We start from the raw sequence: 16,535 nt of genomic DNA, 5'->3' as shown, positions 1-16,535 counted from the left end.
TGTATTTTATATAATGCAGTATTAATATAATACAATATGACTAATGTACATTATACATAAGAATAAAATGTTAGTGAGAACTCCAGCATTCTTTGTACAGGGTGAGATTTCTTATTTGAAAGGCAATTTTGAAGGATCTTAGCCTTCTGTAGTGAAGTTAGGAGCCTAATGGAGAAATCTCAGTGTCACGCTTTGTGACCTGATGTTAGGAACTGAATTCAGGTGATCATGATGCTATTCTGACATCAAGACAGGTGTGAGCTACAGTTCAAAGAGCAATTGCTGAAAGTAATTAGCAACTAACAGCTGTGCAGTGGAGTGAGCTGGTCCTCTTAAACTAGTCTAAGTGGCTAAACACCTAAATATGAAAGCAAGATAGTAAATCAAAATCAGCACTTAGAAAAGAGGAAAATGATAAGGAGGGTACCAAGTTGTGATTACATTTATTCAGTATAATGCTTCTCAGTATTTCTGATGCACATAATAGAGAATTATGCTGCTAGTTTATTGGTGCTGTAATTATCAATTTGTCTCATATAAAGGAAAATAAACTGATTTACATAAAGGACAAAGGGTCTGATGGGAAATGAGAGAAATTAACAACTCTTTCAACAGAAATATAACCAAGCACTGAAAGAATAGTGAATCTTCTATAGTTTGCGAGCAGTTCAGTCCTGCAGTTGAAGCAGTTGAAGGACTGCTATCTGCTTAACCAAATGAACTTTCTCAATAGTTAAGAAGAGTCAACTGGATTTGGCAGCTGGTAATGGAATAACCAGAAATACATGACAGATCAACCCCCATATAGCCTTCACAAAACCTTTATTTCTACCTGCATGAGATCAAGATAAAGGTTATTACCAATAAAATACTTTATTACCAGTAAAATAAGAAGCAAATTAATTGCTATGGTTACTTCCATTTGTCGGTAGACAGTTCTATTTCATCTAATGATATCTATACAGGATTCAAGTTGTTTTTTAAAATTGAACCATCCTGTCTGAAAACATCAGTAAATACATGAGCATAAGTCTGACTTATTCTCCATTCTTCTCCATCACTTGCTATTGTTCTGTGATACAACATTTCATCAAGTAATCTTAAAGAAAACTCCATCTTATAAATGTGCATTCTCCATTTTTGTCCAATAACATCTCTATAATGAAATTATTTCCTTCTGACAAATAAAGCATCAATGCTTTCAGGAATTAAGATATATTTATGGAGTTACAGCTTTGCAACTACAATGCACGGAGCTGTAGTCTTCTTTAAGATCTGTTCAAAGATTTTGTTTCACTTGATAATGTCTTTTCTGTTGGTTTTTGATTGGGTTAAATTATGGTAGTCACACAGAAAACTAACTTTACATTCCTTAATTATAATTTAAGAAATCAAAGAAAACTACAGTTATTTCTGATGTGCAAATCATCTTAAACAGACACAGAAGTCATTGTGAACTGTAACAAAGAAATACAAAAACAGGCCTGGACAAAAAGCAGTGAATAGTCCTACAAAGTAACAGCCTGGTAGGTCTGTACAAAACAGAGCACAACATAGTCGCTGGCTCTCAGCACATACACCAATGGCCCAAGATTTGATGAACCAGAAAGCATTGTAAGCACCTTGATTTTCAGTCATATAGTTAGGATTTTACAGACATTTCAAATGTACTATTAAAAAATGAATTTATTTTCATCATAAGTTCTTCTAAAAGATATTATAAACTATCATCTGTGAATGACATGGATAACTGAAATAGCATACAAGATGGTATCTACAAAATAACATTTTGACTCCTTTTTATGTAGCAGTGAGGTGTATGATGGTAGTATATTGTTGAGAATAAATACATAAATAAAAGGAAAGTAATACATGCCTGGAAGCTTGACAACAGAAAGCCTCAGACCTTATCCTCTAGATTCAGAGTATTTGTAGATGTTGCCACTTTTCACTACAGAATGAAGGTGCTAGCTCCCCAGCATCTGAAGTTGCGTTACCTCTCCAGCATCCAAACTTGCGTCTCATTCTCTTCCCGTGGGATTTCTACCTGCCTTGTGAGAAGAGGTGAGCTGGGCCCAGAAAACCAGTTCTGTTTTTCCATTTTTTTATGCTGAAAGTATTTGTTTCTCTGATGCTTAGGAAATACACACTTTGACTGAACTTCCTTTCCTATAAAAGACCTCAGTGTACAACTTATCTGTTCCTTCCTCTTGCAAAATATTTTGACTTGTGATGATTAGAGTGGCTCAGAGAGAGCAACACAATGTTTGCCAACATTATATCTCTCTTCCCTCACCTCCCTTCTACCCTTAAGAAAAGAAGCTCATCTTTCATTTGCTGTTGATGTTGATAACTTAGAAATCTGGAAATATTTCCAAGGTACATTGAATACTCAGATATCATCAGTTCCTTCTTAATCTTAATCTAGCAAAGATCTTGTGTTCTAAGTACTATCTCTTGAAGTGTATATGTTACATTCATGCTTCACTATGTGGCCTGGTCTTTTCCTGGATTTCAGATCAAGCTTGACCTATGAAAACATATAAATCATCCCTACAGAAAAAGGATATCCTTCTCCCCCTATTCACACAGCTGTGATCAGTACAGTCTTTTGAACAGAAGGTCCCTGTCTGTAAGGGAAAGGTGCTCACTACAGCAGCCTTCTGGAATTCACTGGTGTCCTGGGCCCCCAAAACTTTAATAAACTGATCTTCCATAGGTAACCCACCTTGGTAAAAAAAACATTTGAAGAAGATTTGACTTTGGCTAGGAGGTAAGGAAATTTAGTCATCCTGTATGTGCTGAGTTTTCATCGGTTGACTGTATTCCAGAAAGGTCAGACATTGTTATTTACTTGGGCTGACTGTTAAGTCTCTCACACAGGGGACAGGCAGTTAGGGACCTACCCATACGCCTGAAGAAGTCACCTGTGCCATTTTAGAGGTTCTGTGGTACCTAAGACATAGCAGAGATCTATGTGTAGGAGAACCATGTTATTCTGAAAGAGCTGGATACCAGGTGGGACGTTTTCACCACTTTCTCTAGAAGAGTGAGGGCTCCAAGATATTCCCAGTCAGAGCTGCCAGCCCAACACAGTCCACATAAAGGCAACAGAGAATTTAAAAGTGCATGAAAACCTGTAGTTTAGGTACCCAATTGGCACACCTTTGAATTCTTTCACCTTGATCCCTTCCCTTAAGGGGGTGGATAACTGGGTATCTTGCATCTTTTCTTCTCCAGTCCCTAAGGTGACTTTAAGGTTTTCTATCTGAACAGTTTGCATGACTTTGCACACTCAGTTCTGAAGAGTAATTAGCCCCACATCTCAGGTCATCTGTCATGGGTCTTCCACGGACCTTTATTTTTACTGGGCATCTCATTCTGTGACTGGCTGTTGGGGTAAAGTAGGTGTTGTCTTTGTCATGCATGACAAAGTTGTTTATTTATTTAATACTGAATTCTTAGACTCCAGTACCATTGGTTGCCTTTGTTCTTTGTGAGCCAAAATATACCTTACCACTTAGAGACTAGGGTCATTCATTGACCTTGTGCCAGGAGAGGAAGAGAGCTTAGTGGTAGAAAGTCAGAAGATGAGTTATTTGGGTGACTTCCTCCCTCCTCCTCCTCCTGTGCTTCTCCCAGTAGTGGCTCCACATGGGAATGGGTGTAGGCGTAGGAACACACTGGCACATGGGAGCAACCCTTTCCAGGAACAATGTCAGAGTGGGGTTACCTGGGGCTAGATTTTCCAACCTTAATTCTGATTCATAGTAGTTTGGGTCAGGGTAAATATAATTTTATTTGTAACTAAATAGGTGCACCAGTGTGCACCTCCTCAAAGCTCCTCTGCAGTGCCCGCATAGTGAGCCCCAGGCAGTGCCATCTAGCTCAGAATAATAAACAAACCATTCAAGACCTTTGTTTGCCTGTGAGTCATGAGGGGGCTGCTCACTGGAGTATTAAGAAAGATAAACATATGGCAAAACTCTAAAGACTATTTCTGGAAAACTTAACTGAAGGGAACAGCTAATCCATTGTTCAGAGTCTGCAGAGTATTACAAGGCTGGAGAGAGCAATGGAAGCAGGAAAGAAGAAAAACACCAACCACCCAAAAATCTGAGAGATCAAAAATTCAGAATGGTTGTAATTACCCATGCAAGCACAAGGGCTTTGCGGGAAGAGGGGTTGAGTGACACAGGGGACTTGCGGGAGGAATTGGATCTGTGCACAGTCATAACAGGAGTCAGTTGTTATCCGTCTCCTCTGGAAGTAAACAGGGAATATCATACATTATTTGTTTTTCCAAGGGGAAAAAATATTGGTTAGAGATGAATAATAATTATTTACTGATTCCAGTTAGTAGAAAGCCAGTAAGTCATTTTCCCCATACAGTTCAGCTGAAGGGTCAGAGGGAATATTGTACCTGGAAATGCAAAGGCCTTAGCTTTTGTTGTCTGCGTGGTTTTGTTGAAAAGGAACATCTCTTTCCTTTTCACTACCCATTCTATTTTCTGCTGTTTTAGTACTTTCATTTATTGCTTTAAATGAAAACATCAGAGATGCACTCAAAAGCTTATGACATATCATGAGGTGTTGCTCAGGAGAAGCAGTGCCACAATCACAGTGTTTTCTGCGGTGCAGACATGATCTCTATCCTGGTGAGCTCAGGAAACCTCCAGGGCAGACCTTGAAAACATCTGTGTGGCAGCTCTGCACCTTGTATAGGCTGGTGCAAGGCTGTGAGTCCCTCTGCTTTTTTTCTGCTATATAGAAAAATAATATGAAGCCACAGAAATTTAATAAAATAATCACAGGTTTTCGGTTGTGAAATATATCTTCCGAGATTTTGTTGTTGTTGTTTTTAATTATATCGGTTTCAAACTGTGTGGGGTGAAACTTACCCATTGGGCTCTTAACAATTTACTGGGCTGGTACTGAGCTTCAGACAGCAGCTAGGAGAGACAGAAGCAGGACAGTACTTTCTAGTAGCTCTTAACACAGGCATGCACTTGTGAGTTGGGTTAGGATTGAAGCCAATAAGTAACACCAAACTGGAGGCCTTTGCCCATCCGTGCTGCCCCTGGTCTCAGGCACACACAACCTCCAGCCATGGCCCAAGGGTGTCCTCTGCCAGCTCTGCTGGCTACAGACTGGGTCTGCCTGCCAGCCCCACCATAACCTTGCCTGAAGTCATGTACTTCAGCTTGTAACCATAGTACTATAATCCTACTTGGCTTTCATTAGCCTGAAGTCACCTGTTGGCTTGAGTCCTAATGTTTGGCTGGGTTCACTCAGAGGCCTTGCTTTCAACCGTGCCAGCTACATGTAATAAAAATCAGATATGGTCTGTTGTCTCCAAACTTCTTATTAGTGTGAAGCTTCCTAACCATCTCTTCTCTCATGCCAGTGCCAGGTTACTTCCCTGTCTCACCCCACAACATTAATTCATCTCAAGCACTCCTGTAGCACAGTGGTGCCTAATTTACCAAACCCTGACAGTAAATATGTTTTGTGTTGGATTGATACCCAGTCCCATACCAAAGCGATACACTAGTCCAAATCCTACACGCAGTCTGTGACTGTTTAGGACTTACCCAACTATTTCATGAGCTTCAAACCTACCCTCAGACCTCTTCTTCCTTCTAGTTCTTATCTAACATAACTATGGGCAGTAGGTATTTACTGAAATTATCCAAAACTATCATATGATGTGCTCTACCAGCTTCAAGCTGCCTTACATCTAAACTCAGGTCTAAGACCTCATACCTCATAACCTAAGCTCTGAATGGTCTACCAGTAGGTCACCTACAGTTTATCCCTTTGCTACCCCACAATCACCAAACAAAACACATCATTAAAGCTTTCACACAGGCACATACTCCAGATACAGACAACCTACTGGCTCCAAACCCCAGCCCCAGGATGTTGTTGGACATAACTGTGTTTCTAACCCTTTTCTCTTTATTAGTCCTAATCCTATCTGCAGCTTCATCCGCTAGCTCCAACAAAGAGTTGCCTATCAGCCAAGTGCAAGCACTGTCCCAACATAGCTTCTTGAGCTGTCAAAGTGTGATGTCGCTCCAGCTCTTTGTGGAGGTCAAGATTTCACAAGTCTCACTTGATCTGAATTATATTTCAATACAATGGAACAAAAAGGCAGCACAGACAGCAAAAACATCTCTATTCAAAATGGAATTTGCAGAAGGAACACTTAGGAGAAGTCTGCTATACAAATAATCCAGATTTGTTCCTATTCTGAAATAGCATAGCTGCAGTTTCAAGATTTTCTCCCTATCTACCAGGAAGGCTTAAATTACTGTTGTCTGGTTTCCTAAGGAAAACTATGTTTATTACTGACCTGGCCTGTCTTATCACCTCTGGTATCTTTTGAATGCATTCACTAATTTCAACCTGACTTGTCACAAACGTTAAATTCTCAAGTCTGTGAAAACTGTTTAGAAGTGAGGAAGCCAAATGAGTTCCTTGCAGGAGCAGAGGGAGGCAGAGCTCAGCCGTAGGAGGTTTTGCCTGGCAGCAGCCGCCAATTTGGTCGGAACAAGGTCCAGACAAGAAATCAACACTTTTTTGTTTCTAGATGACCCGTAGTCCATACTGTCTCAAGTCTGATATGGCTATTATAGGATATAGAAAAAGGGGAATGGAGATTGGCAGGGAAGAACGGTGAAGGAATAAAGGAGATGACTAAACTTAGGAAGTTTGGTTTCATTTATTTTAAAGCTCACAGTAACTTTTTTTGGGAGAGGGTAGGGGAGTTTCAGTAGGCATAGATCAAGACTGTAAGGTAACTGTGACATCAGAGGCTGTAACTTTAAAAAAAAAATCATGAAATTTTTTAGGAGTGGTCAGCATTGAACAGGACTGCAAACCAGGGGTAAGAACTGGTTTTATTTTATGAACCCTAGCACAGTGCAGACTGTCCTTATTCAGGGCTTTTACATGCATCTTTTATTAGTAATCTCATTTTATATTAGAAAACTAATAGTAGTAGAAAAGAGCAAGTAGCTCTTGCTCCACTCTCATGCTATGATTACCTAAGGTCTTTGGAAACACAGTGGAGGGAGCAGGCTATGCAGCAGTATTTGCATCTGAGGTTCTGGCATGAAGCAGTAATGGCACAGGGCTCCGTGATTCTGCTCGTGTGAGTGGCGTCCTCTGACAAAAATAGGCAGGCTCTGCTGTCTGCAGTTTGCAGAGAGCAGCCGAGGGAAGCAAAACAATCTTCCGAGGTGGTCGGCCAGCAGTGGCCAAGGGTGGCTGGAGGGGGAGGAAATGCTGAGTAAAACGTCTGCAGAACCGGCAGAAATGCCAAGGGGACAGCATCCCTGCCTCTGACGAACAGTTACCTTCAGCTGCTTCCTCTCTGCCGACTGGGCTTCAGGCAGGGCTTTTCTCTCTCCTCCAGTGACGATGGTTTCTCCCCTGCTTTCATTGGTCTGCCTGCGTCTGCGTCCCTTTCCTGTGGAAACTGGAGATATGGGCAGGAGAAAAGACATATTTGGTAATGTTTCTCTTCAAAGCTTCTTTTTCACTAGGCTGCCTCAGCTGCAAAATGTTAAGGGGAAAAAAAAAAACTCTTGGAACTAATTCCAGACAGACCCTAATGCCTACAAATTTGTCTAAATAAGCCAAGTCCAGAAAGGCAAAACATGAAGAAGGTTCATTATTTGACTGCTAGACACACCAGTACTTAAGATCTTCATATTTCAGACGGCTCGTCTTTCATATCCTCCCTCATCCTGTACTCCCACCCTGCTCACTTCTTACATTTCCCTTCAACCCCAGTAACTCCACTACATTTAAAATTGTTTATAGAACATATAAAATACAAAAATATTCTTTAAAATATCTGTGTGGAAACAGTCTGTTCATCTAATCATGTGCTTGGTGGAGTTATTTGCAGATTCCCCTAATTGCTTCACCTAGTTGCTTGCCTGATCATTTTTCTTCCTTCCCAGAAAGTCCGAAAGAGCTTTGTTGATCTCTTTCTGTTTTGTTTTGATAACAGTTGAATGCAGGGATACTGTGGAGTTTAGGATACTGGGAAGATGTCTCTGACTCATTCTTCTGTCACAGCTGTTCTCAGGGCAGGAGGTGGAGTGACGGAGATCAGTTTCGAGGTTTCCCAGGGAGTTACTTCTCCCCCAGATATTTTAGAGCATCATAGAACTTCTAAATCAACAGACATGATCCCTAGCCAGAAAGAGGGGCAAATTACTTTCTGTTCCTTCATTACACATCCAAGATACCCCTGGAAACCTATACAGGGCAAAAATGTTCACAAGTTGTAAATTTATCGTTAAAACCGTTGTTTTAGCTATTGCCAAACCAACTCACCAAATTCATCCAAAGTCACTGACCAGTTTCAGCAGGAAAAGGATTGTACTTCAAATATTCACAAATGTACAGGAATAAAGATAAAGAAGATACTTTCAAGCTACCCAATATTTTTTTTCAGTATTACCTATCACACTTCTGTTGCTTCTCACATGATTTATGAAAGTAATAAGTTTGCTTTCTTGTTCCAAACAGGATTCAACATTCTGAAATGTTCTATCAGTGGATATTTGAACATAATGGTGCTTCCCTTATTTTTTCAAGACTTGGTCATTTGTCTCTGAGATGTAAATTGAATACAGCTTTTAATGCCAAAAATAGCTATTCAAACATGTAGTCTGCCCCCCATATAATGCAGACCATAGGATTGGATTGGCTTGCAAATTTTAGACTTCTACAGAACAACCAAGTAACCATCTGCAGCTGCAAAGTTACATAAAACATAGTTTTTTCCTTCTTCTTCCAGTGGGCTGATGAAGAAACTGTAGTCTAGAAATTATTTTGTAAGAATACTGTTTATAGTATGAGTAGAACAGACAGAAATACGAGAAAAGCTACGGGGCTGCCAAAAATCTCATTTTTTGGAAGAGCTGCCCTTGGGCTTTGAGAAAGTACTGTAGGAAAAATGTTATTTAAGTGAGATAATTTCTGTCTCACTACAAAATAATTATTCCCTGACACTGAAAATATTTTGCGGCCCCCCTCCAGCCCTCCTTGCTAGGGACAGGCAGTGTGGCTTTGCCTCTTCTTTCTTGCTTGGCAAATTCCTTTCTCCAGCACAGATTGTAAAGTTTGGGGAGCAGCTAAAAGTCCCACGTTGTTCCAAAAATCTGTCAGTTTATGGCTGAGCTAAAATCCTTTCTTATTTGTTACCCTCATTAATTTCATTTTATAGGGCAAGCAAAATGTATGGTATTTTCTCACTTTTCCACCCTTCAGTTGTAAAATGCCTTTTTATCTGTGTATAAGGCTATCCATAACTATGACACTAGGGGATGCTAATGGTAGCTATGCCCCACTCGCCTTGGCTGCTAGTTACACAGCAGTGGCTGTGACACCTCCTCCTCCCCTTCACTGTATGGTTTGGCAAAGAATCTGTGGACCTACTACTGTTGAAGTCAGAAACAAAATTCTCCTTTCTTTCTGAGGTAAGAAGGCTGGACCAGCCCAGATTCTTCTGTGCAGTTAAATGTCCCACAAACAATGGTACTTTTATAAAAGAAAAACAGTTTCTTGGGAATAAATATTGATACCTCTCATTTTTTTTGCCTCGTGAATCATCATGTCACTCATATTCTCTTACTCCGCAATCCAGGGTCTATCCCACTGCATACTGTGTTTCAGACAATCTGGTCCACTGAAGGCAGGGGGATCATTCAGCATTTACAGGGGTGAAAAACACTCAACACATGTTAGTGGTGAGTATAGAATGTAAACTTTTGTGCGTATAGGATGTGGTCTGGCTCATATACAATACCAACATATGAGAAAGTCACATGAAAAGCAAAAGTGAGGGACAGGAAGCACCTGCTCTTTTGGTGGCACTCTCAGGTTGTAGCAGCAGGTTGAGAGAAATGCTTATTTCCCTCTACACGTCACTTGTGAGGCTGCACCTGTAGTGCTGGGACCAGTTTTGGGCTCCCTCCATTGCAAGAAAGACACGAACTTGCTAGAGCAAGTCTACCGTAGGTCCACCAAGCTGGTCAGGGACTGGATCAAACAACGTGCAAGGTGAAGTTAAGGGAAACACATTGTTCATCTTAAAGAAGAAAGGTTCAGGAATATCTGACTGAAGTCTACAACTAGTTAAAAGATGAATGGAAAGCAGATGGAGCCAGAATCTCTCTGGATATGCACAGTGACAATGAGAGCAACAGTCAGGTTGAAACAAATAATCAAATTTACAACACACATGAAATACTACAGTATGAAAAGCATGAAATACCTCTAGGGAATGGAAAGTGGTGGTGTCTGGAGACATATCTTGAACTCTCAGAAGACACTAGTGCCTTTGGTTTACCTAAATTTGACAATAATGTACACAGATGCAAGTAGAGCTCCTTGTTAAATGGTGTATCTTAACATGGACTTTCCAAGTCACTGGAAAATAGGTTAAATTATTGAATGATGTGTTTAAAAACAACAACAACAACATATTTGTACTGAAAAATGTTCTTAAAAATAATCCAACAAGGTCAAAATAAATTTTTTTATGACTGATGCTGTATCTGTGTAGGTCAATAACATGTGAGTCTGGGGGGCTGCTTGAAGAATGCAGATAGTCTTCAGATAGTTAAGATACTCTGGGGACACCAGACAGCCTCTATCAACTAAATACAAGAGATTCTCTCATCTGGTATTTGTTTACTCGAATGAGGAAGTTTTGAAAGCTTTACACTTTTATTCCATAGTTTGGCAGCAGAGGGCACAAAAACAGGAATGAACTGACCTTTCTGACTTATCAGACAAAGACAACCTCTGTCCCTTCCCTGCTGTCTCCTCATCTCTGGCTCCCACTCCCTAGAGAAGTACAGATCTGCTTCATTTCATTTTTCCTTCAATTTTCCCCTTCCTTCAGTTTGTTTCCTTTACTATGTTGCACCTGTTTTTAAAAGGCAAGTAACTATTGAAGTTATTCTGCACTCCTGGGAGAGACAGACGGACTCCGGGAACCCAAGCCATGGCACCTTCCTTGTGCAAGGTGACAGAAATAGCTCCCATCAAATATGCTGTTTAACTAAACACAGATGGTCTCTCCATGGGACGTGATGATGACTTCAGAAGATGGGCGATGCCACACACATGCATAAAACCAAGTAAATGTAAGACTGAAAATTCTCCTGTAGTCTGTAATTACACAGAAGGCAGCCTTTCTGTGAAAGCAAGCTGTGCCAGCAGCAGTTGCAAGGGTATGGTGCTACTGTGAATTGTGCCCTTCGGAAAATTAAATTTGGGGAAAGCTGTAGAACATGTTGCAGACCTTGAGCTGATGCTTTGGCTTCCTGAGCTGATTTCTTTAACTTAGATGAGGAGGGTTATTCCTTCTGTCTAAACTCCATCATCATATGTAGCTGTGAAATTCAAACTGGGTTCATCATCTGACATTAAAATTATTGACATTACTATGTAGGAAACTCATGTGACTCTGGTGTGTTTTCTGCTAAAGGACGGTATGTGGCATTTCATCAGGGTTGTCCATAGCCTGTCTTTGGCTAGACAGAGTGCTACACACCTGAAAATATGTATCACACATCCAAATATGCAGAGCAATTAAAAGACACTGCTGGCTGCCTGGTTAAAGTGTCAAGCAGTAAACTTAGAAGTGGCCGAGTAGCATTTCTGTTTGATTCTGCAGTATCCCGTAGTCACTAGGACTGTCATAACTTGCCCAGTGGCCAGAATGACTTCATTTGTTATAAAAATGTATTAATAGTTTTCATGAAATTTCTATCAAACCTAAAGAAGTCTCCTTCTATGTTTGTATAACGATGTCTGGGGACTCACCGTCCTGTCAGTAAAAGGTTAAGATTCTAAGAAGGTTATTCTGTTCTTATCAGATGTTACCCACAAGCCAAATACTGCAGCATCAATTCATGGTTAATTGGCTACTAGCCTTAAGAAGCGTGTTGGGCAAGAGAAAACACAGTAGACTGAAATGTTTTTTTTTAATTGTTTTGCTGTCTGTTTATCATATGAAACAAACAAACAAATATTGGGGAGAATATGCAGTAGCAGCATCGTTGTATGTACAGAAGTAGATTATAGACCACAGAGGCATCTTACAGAATTTGAGCTCCCAGGTCCATGTAGTTATACTTGTTAAACTCTACAATAAGAACTTTTCAACCAGCAGAACATCCTTCCGTACGCAGTTTCTGCTTCAGAGGTGAGGAAACAAATCACAAAAATTTTGGATTAAAAACTGTTGACACTGGAATGATGCTGCCATGTGTTATAGAGTGCTGCTAGAAACCCAATAGTCTGCATACTTTTAAATTATTGCAAGAGCACATGATCATAGTGGTACAATGCAGAACTTGTATTTTCCTTTTGGTTGTAAAAAATTATTCAAACTATTTTCCCATGTTGCTTGTGGTCATTCAATAAGGAAAATAATACCTAAAATTATGTTTAGAGTAGGCAAATTAGGATCACACTTCTTTGGATTTTTCTCATATTCACAGATAGTAAAATATGTATATCCTTGGCCAGACTGGTTCATCATTCCATGGTTTTTTTGTTTGTTTGTTTTCATTTTCTGTGAATTACATAGCCTTCAGATACCCACAGACATGCTATGAAAGGTAATGTAAGTTTATGAAGTGTGTTGGCATCCTCAGATGAAAGGCATTATAAAACCACAAAGTATTCTTTCACAGTACAACTTACTGATGTGGTTTCTTTTCCACCTGCCAGATTCAAATGTTATGGTATGTAACAATTAATATTTAAAAGAATAAAATGAAATTTTCTTTTACTGTGAGAGAGGTGAGGCCCTGGCACAGGTTGCCCAGAGAAGCTGTGGATGCCCCATCCCTGGCAGTGCTCAGTGCCAGGCTGGATGGGGCTTTGAGCAACCTGGTATGGTGGGAGGTGTCCCTTCTTTAGGGTCCCTTCCAAGCCAAACCATTCTGTGATTCTATGAATTCTACTGTAATGTATTATAAAATGTATTACTACAGAAATCTCAAACAGAATACAGCTCTCCCAATTTTAAGTTAAGAAGCACAGCTAGCTGAGAAAGATGTTGTTCAGGTACCTGCAGAAAAGCCAGTTTTATCAAATGGAAACAAATACAATGATATTTTTAGTACAAATTATTTCTGACACAGGGCACACAAATCCTGAGGTAAAGGTCATTCTGTGGTATAGTACAGAAGTCTTTAATGTACACTTCTTGAACTTGTGAACAAATGTTTCTCTCACAATTAGATAATCCTATTAAGCCATCCTGAGCATAGAAACGGAGTCTAAATATCCTAATAAGATATCAGCAAAATTGCTGCACAATGTAATATCTTTGCTGTTTATATAAATAGAATATGATCCTTGGATCTAAACCCTCAGTGTTAATTTAGTCAGTGCATGGAACTGTGGCCTTTGAGTAATGATTAGAATATTAATAAACTTGGCTGCATTTATTACACATAGAAACCAGATGGAAATGAGGGTGCCAAGACAGTTGCTTATACTCTGACTTATTTACAGCCTTTCTGCAATACAGTATAATTTGTCAGACTTTGAACTTTTGACCTTCAGTCATTGTGAAAATATAGCAAAAGGATTTGGAAGAAGCTGATGTAAAGGGGCAGAAGGAAACAGGTATGGAGGAAAATCCCGGAGTAGACAGCTACACAGCCTCGTAGCATTCCAGCTTCGTGAGCTCTAGACTTAGCGAGCAATGCACAAATGGCAGGATTGGCAGCTTCTGTAAGTAAGCCAAGGAAGCTAAAAAATAGATAAAATTTCCTGGAAAAAAAAGACATACTTGCCCAATCACTTGCCGAGGACCTACATCATGTGGGTTTTTTTTTTGTTGTTGTTTTTTTCTACTTAATAAATATCATGGTAGCTTTTTAAAGCACTTTAGTACTGTCTCTTCTTATAATTTTTCATCTTTGATGCTATTTAAAGTTTAAATAAGAAAAAGTTGATAAAGCCAGGCTGCAGCAAGGACTGACTCCATGGGAACCAGTGGCAGATGTTTTGGAAGCTGAAACTTGGAGTCAAAGTGCATTTTAGATATTGTATTTTGTATTATATTGAATCAGCCAGCTAAAAGGAACAATTGAAAATAGTTGAGTGCCCTGCAAACTTCACCGTAAACGAGAGCAGGTCAGAGCACCGCATTACTGCCCGAAGTAGAACAGATGGGCTGCTACTTTTGCAGATTTTGGCAAATGCTGCCATGAGATATTTTCTGGTGTCACTGAGACTAAGATGTGTGGGAGAGAGCTCAACAACCTGACTGTCCTGCCTGCTGTTAGGGAGGGCAAATGAGACAAGCTTATTCTGAGGCCAAGGTAAGAAGTGAAGCGATCTGCTGGGTTTGTTTTCTATCAGCCCCTACAGATGTTCTGTAGGGGATAGAGTGCTGTTGTTCAGGGAGGTAAGTGAGGTCCTTATGAGGGTAAGACTGAGGAGGATGGCTACACATATATGTAGGGCAATTCATAACAAAGTATTCTCCAGTAGGGCACATCAGAATTCCAGACCTTATCTGAACAATATCCTTAACTGAGGGGAGCCACTCACTTTGGAAGGTGGGCAGCTGGTGCAGATGAACTATAGCCCAGCAGTCAGGTAAGGGGATGCTTTACTCTATGACTAAGGAGGAAGAAGAGGGTGAGGGTTCATAGTCGGCCAGACATGCGTCCTCATTTCATTCCATGTACCCTGTCCCAGGTCAGCCTTTCCAGGTCATTGACGAGATAAAAAAAAAACAGTGCCTCAGAAAATTTTTGATACTACTCTGATTAATTCTTCTTACAGCTAAGTTGAAAAAAAAAAAAAGAAAAAAAAAAGTTTAAAACTGTGGGACTGTGAAAGAGAAGGAGTTTTGCTACTTGCACTTAAATACATTTTTCATTCTTGCTATCAGGCAATCACAGACAGGAGCAATGAAAATAGCCTGCATGGCTTTTCACAGCATTGGAAGATCAGTTCCCAGAAGATATGCTTTAATGTGTATCTGCAATATAATGTAAGGTATGGAATGGTATTTCCAATATTTGAGAGTGGCATCCCTGAAAAGCCCAACTTACCTCTTCTGCCTTCATGTCTTACTGGCAAACCTAACACATTCTCAACAGGGATGACAATATTTAGAAGTACTAATTGCTTCATCCAACATATATTGGGGTCCCCACAGCAATCCTCACTTCAGACTTAATCACATGGATCAATGTTTGTATTCATTATCAAAATTACTGCAACCATGATTCCAACTATTTGACTGAACATAAGGTCTTGTTACTCATGAATGCTATCTTCAGGAACCAGTTCACGTTTTTAAATTGCTTCTGCAAGGTGCCAAATTAGCTGGCCTGAGGACTCAAATCCATAGCTGACCCACAGCTACAGAGTCTTTGCCTTGGCAGTCAGTGCTTCCCATATTACCTTCATGTGTATGCTGTTCCTGGAAGGAGCAATTCCATAAATAACTCTAGCACATGTTTAAATCCCTAGCATGTTTAAAGACATCCCTTTTGAGGAAAGCACATGCTTAAAATTAAGCATGTGGCCTAAGTACTTTGATGAATAGCAACGCTTTCCGAAACTGGGACAGTAGGAAGGAGAGTCTGATATCCATGCCCAAACACCGGCTGAGATGGTTTCAGTGATGTGGGTACAATTTGGCTCTGTACCAAAGCTAACAAACTGTCTCCTGTAAATCACTAAGCAACTGCTAATTAGTAATGTGTGACGGTTGTTTGAAACGTGCCTTACATTTACTTTCCTAACTGAAATTTTGCTTTTGGTCTAGGTTCTTCTTTCTTGATTTTTTTTTTCTCTTTATAGTACAAGGTTGTAGAAAGCGGGTAGAATGAAAGTCCTAGCTCTTTGTGAGAGCTTCAATAAGGTTATAGAAGTTTCAGGGGAAGTTTTAGTTTGCTTTTTAATTTTTTTTTTTTCCTGAATGTTCCTGAGACTGAAGAAAACGAACCTCAATCCTTTAATGAGTGTGGGCTTCCTGAGGTTTCCCCCTTCCCTGCATCTGAAATACCTTTACCTACCTCTAGTCAAAAGGGGAACTGTCTTGGTTTCTGAGGTTTCACCACCATTTCAGGATTTTATTCATTGACTGATGTTTATAGTCTCCCATCAAAGGTCAAAAAGAATCTTTTCTTTCTGTCTGTCTTTTCTGGTGCCTTTTTTTTTTGGGGGGGGGGGGGGGTTGGTTGTATTTTTTTTTTTTGCTTTTTTTTTGGTTTGTTGGTTGTGTTTTGTTTTGTTTTTCAGAAACAGAGGACAGGAAATTATCTTAGCAGAAAAATGACTTCTTAAATTAATCAAACTGTTATGATTGAGCCTGCTTGTTTGTTCATTAAAAATGAAGCAGAATGATCAGCTTTTGCCAAATAAAACACTCTCAGCTATTTCAATTACTGTTTTAATTGGCTGGGCCTGCCTGTCACATTATCCTCTAATCTGTACAAGAATGTTGTTTGGAAAAGATG

The sequence above is a fragment of the Anser cygnoides genome, chromosome 3 (genome assembly GCF_040182565.1).
Source record: "Anser cygnoides isolate HZ-2024a breed goose chromosome 3, Taihu_goose_T2T_genome, whole genome shotgun sequence".
NCBI classification, from domain to species: Eukaryota; Metazoa; Chordata; class Aves; order Anseriformes; family Anatidae; genus Anser; species Anser cygnoides.
This window is presented reverse-complemented; position numbering follows the sequence as displayed.